At 30.3% G+C, this 5,000-nt stretch overlaps 1 protein-coding gene across 1 annotated transcript in view; it reads right to left on the bottom strand.

Annotated features, from left to right (window-relative positions):
* Nucleotides 1–2,915: 2,915 nt before the first annotated feature.
* Rgk3 (Rad, Gem/Kir family member 3) overlaps nucleotides 2,916–5,000 on the bottom strand; it is a gene marked incomplete in the record, with an annotated part of 109,619 nt that continues 107,534 nt past the window's right edge. Inside the window, 1 exon segment of the mRNA XM_086537581.1 lies at nucleotides 2,916–4,154.

Below are 5,000 nucleotides of genomic sequence, written 5' to 3'. Positions count from 1 at the left end.
GATATTCATGCTCAATTATCTAACTCTCAGGATCTTATGTTCTATTCCACTCCTATTCACTTTTTCTATCTATTTACCGAGATGTTTTGAATGAAAAAAAAAAAAATCTCCTTTAAGGGGTAAAGCCAACAAGTTGTTACATTTACTTTCATGTTTTCATTTCAGAGTATCAAACACTATTCTAGAGAGCAATTGATTAGCACCTGCATGATTAGACCTATCTACAAACATCAAAACAAATAAGAGATTAATAAGCTAACAGACAGAGAAGAAGAGACATGCAGAAATTTGCACGAGAAATAGGAAATCTTACACGAGCTAGGTATATAACTTGGATGAGGCTTATAGATAATACGCCAGAAATACTAGATAGATAAAGAGTAACCTAGAGACCTCTAGGAAGATCGGTATGGTGGAATAGGGAAATATTCACGACCATAGCTTTGGACTTCATTAGACTTTCACAGAAGGATATCTAAGGTATGTACTAGACACTGTTTAGGTGCATGTACGTGGTTTATACCAGTGTCTGCATGACTGGACTTAAACGGTATAAAATATGCATCATGTACTGTACTCTCTGCTTCCCTGCTCCATTCTTGCACAATTATTCTGAGAATAAAAGAAAGTGTTCTGCTCTTGTTAGAAAAAACCCTTGGTTTTAAGACTATCCACAGATAAAAAAATGTTATTGTTCTGGGCACTCGACATATATGAACGCCACTTGCAGATAGCTTACCTAGTACATCTATATATGAAAAAAAGGCTTTAAACCAAAGGGTAACTTGGCCTTTGCATTTACGATCTATGTAACTTTGATCATAAGTCATCAAGTGCACTGAAAAGGTGAGGGAGATATTATCTTAATCTTTAGATCTTTTTTTTCTTCTTGTGCTGAAATAAACTATGCCTAGATACAAGTTAAGGCCCACAAACTAGAAACAAATCCATGATATACTGACTTACAAAAAAAATATTTCTTGACATGAACATGAAAGATCCATTAGTGGGAGGATGAAATAAAAACTAGGAAGAAACAAGAAGGGTAAACAGATTCATCTTTAAGTAATGATGCATTTTTAGTGACAACATTGAAGTGTATTTGGGATAAAACACCTTTTGTATTGTACTATTGAAAACCAAACCATCACATAACTTAAAACCAGATGAGGTATGCTATGAAATAAAGGGGTCTGACTATGCATCAGCATTAATGGCATTAGTGGTGATATCTGTGTAACTCTACAGAGATACCTATTGACTAGATTATTTAGATCATACTCCTGTCATTTTTTCCTCAGATAGATATTCAAGTACGATCATAAGACAGTTATTAGTGTTGCTTACAAGAACATTCAAGAAACAAATATAAATATACACAGGACAACACTTAACAGTGTATATATCTTAAATAATCCTTAGTCCTACATCCTATATTAAATAAAATTACAGAGACCTTTCATACAAACTGTACTGTGTTTTTAAGCAATGAAGCCTCAGTATAATCACATAAATCATTTAAAATACACTGTACATTGTCTGGTAGGTTAAATTTGAAAAAATAAACATATAAAAGGTATGAAGCCATGAGTGAAAAGTGACATTCATGCCACAATATCTATCTATCTTAAATCCCATTCGACTGGGCCTTGTGTATCTAATTAGTTCATATTCCGTTAGCAAAGGCAACAACACCTGGGCCACAGTAGTATGTGGCTGTAAAACTAACATCACTTAACATTAGCTTGGAGGCGATTGTCCTGTGATTCATGCGATATGAAATAATGCAGCATCAATAATAAATAACATTCTATATATATAACTGTATACATACATATATATATATAATATATATATATATATATATATATATATATATATATAATATATATATATATATATATATATATATATATAATATACATATACATATACATATACATATATATATATATATATATATATATATATATATATATATATATATATAATATATATATATATATATATATATATATATATATATATATATATATATATATATATATATATATATATACATAAAGTGTGATTAGGGGAAAGGCCAAAATCCTCAATAGTTTAACCCCACTCTGTCATTTACCTATATGTTGTAAGTAATACATAATATCTATTATCATTATTATCATTATCTTTTAAGTACTGCTGCCAAACTATCACCTTGTAATAATGATGGATTAACAAAAGAATTGACACGTATGGTGTTCTGCACAGATAGTTATGCTCGTAATCCAGTAGGAAATAATTACTATTATTACAATTTTGGAAGTAGGAGACCAAGTGGGATTAAATCGACATTCTGAATATACAAAAGTAGACGAGGAAGGAAGAGAAATAGAACTTTCGGGAGAGGGAACTATCTTCGTGGTGAGACTGTTTAATTTCTGTGTTTTTTTTTTCTATCTGGGCTCATTAGGAAGCGTGCAATCGAAAGGGATTGACATGTTCCTTTACTTCATTAAACATTCTCATCACGAGGAACATTATCCAGTGTCTACAGCTAGTACTCTAACAAATAATTGTAGACACTGTATAATTAATACATGGGGGTCTTTTAAAGCTAACTACATGGGGATATTGTGTATAAAAGATTAAATACTTTATGGTATTTCCTAGGTGAGAAAATTCAAAGCATATACTGTACTATATTTAATTAATGCATATGGGAAGCCCTCATTTGTGTTTTACATAATATTTACAGCTGCCATCACCATTTTACAAGTAACACAATGGAGAAATCAAGCACAGATCTGTAGTTTGTCTGACTTTACATATGTATAAGTGTATATATATGTATATATGTATATACATACATATGTATATATATATGCATGTGTGTGTGTGTGTATTTGTGTATCTATATATATGTATATATATATATATATATATATATATATATATATATACATATATATATATATATATATATATATATATATATACATATATACACATATACATACACGAGTATACAGACATACAGACAAGCACGCACATTTATATTCCCACTCTGATCACCTAACTCAACTTGATCTTTTTCATTATTATAAGCATACCTGTAACACCAGTTGCTTCGATGTCCAACTGAAATCAGAATTATTTTCCTGTTTAGACTTAATCTGGAAAATTAATAGAAGGCCTTTCCAGAGATGTCATATTTCTAATCATTTTTTTTATCATATTCTTGCTGTCTGTTAATAGCATCATGCTGCCACTATTGAAATCATAATGAAAATTAACATTCAGTAATATGTTGATATGTTTTCATATAACTAACTTTGTGTTCTGAAATATACATGTTTAATTAATAAGCTACTGGTTTAAAAATCTCTGAGGTGTACAGACCTTTATTATGATTACTATATTCAGTATGAACTTAGAAGTTATTCTAATCAATAATCAGCATAAGGGCATTTATGGTAATGTTATATCTATCAAGATCTAAGATGGAGTCTCTCATTTCCTTATGGATTCATATAGGTTGCACAAAATAATTCATTCCTGGTATCTTGTTAGCACTTAGTTTTGTAGAAATGTTTCATCTAATCAGCTGAAATATAAGTGTGATATTTGGAATCACTCTTTTCTACACTATGCAAGGCTATTACAAATTACTAGTAGTTAGTAAATTGTGATATGTATCAATAAATATGTACTACTTTACAGATATTCTTTCATACCTTTACAAAGAGTTTAAGGCAGGTTTTTTTAGTTTTTGTGTAAATTTAAATGGTTCAAGTAGTTTCTCTTTGAATGTAAGTGAATAAGCCTTACAACTTAAGCTGTAATTTTCAGGTCAGATTGAAAAAAAAAACTTTCACAGAAATCCAGGATAGGAAGATATAATAGTGCTCCAAAAAAGCTATATGAATATGAACAAAACCTTTTTTTTTCATTCTTCCAAATGGAGACATAAAAGAAACCATGAAAGAATACCCTCCTTCGTCCTTTGACAAAAGACATCCTGAATAAAATTCTAATTTTTCCCTTTTTGCATTAGTTCTTCATCCGAACAGGTCTTCAAAGTAGATAGCGATGCTCAAGTTACAATCGGTGCTCAGGTGGCTATGGTGATGGGTAGCTTCCCCAGTAATGTGGTCACTCTTTGGCTCCTCCTGAAAACACAAAAGAAATACATCTGGCTCCTGTGGAAGGGAAAACAAAGGTTCTGTCCTTACTTAACTAGGGTGATCCTTATTTACAATGAGGAACAACAATACAAATTGTTAATCTATAGATCAACGACGAACAACAATACAAATTGTAAATCTATAGATCAATGACGAACAACAATACAAATTGTAAATTATAGATTATGAATTAATATAGATTATGAGTTTGATTCAGAGTATTTACCTGATATAGATTGATAAAGAAATCAAATATGCTTGTTTTAGTAAGTAAGTATAAGATATCCATGGATCTGTTATTTAAAGAAATATATTTTTGACACTTAAGCAAAATAATAATGTATTTCATATTCACTACAATATTCTTCCTATGATACATTAAAAAACTTTAAATAATACTAATATCATGTATTTCTTTTCTTTAGTGTGCCTTGTGCCTGTTTTATCATTTTGCTGAATACAATTCAAAGAGAATATCTTTATTTTGTAATACTTAAAAAAAAAACACTGAGGGCAGACATTTCAACACATAAGAACAGAGAGCCATACTTATAAAACTAAAACCCCAACTAATGCCTTAAACAGAGAGACATACTTATAAGACTAAAACCCCAACTAATGCCTTGAACAGAGAGACATACTTATAAAACTAGAACCCCAACTAATACCTTGAACAGAGAGACATACTCATAGAACTAAAAGCCCAACTAATACCTTGAACAGAGAGACATACTTATAGAACTAAAAGCCCAACTAATACCTTGAACAGAGAGACATACTTATAGAACTAAAAGCCCAACTAATACCTTGAACAGAGAGACATACTTATAG

Source organism: Penaeus japonicus, unplaced genomic scaffold (assembly GCF_977035675.1).
Source record: "Penaeus japonicus unplaced genomic scaffold, GWHDUDI00000001_assembly GWHDUDI00000006, whole genome shotgun sequence".
Lineage (NCBI taxonomy): Eukaryota > Metazoa > Arthropoda > Malacostraca > Decapoda > Penaeidae > Penaeus > Penaeus japonicus.
Note: the sequence above shows the minus strand (reverse complement) of the source record. Positions and strands in the feature narration are given on the sequence as shown.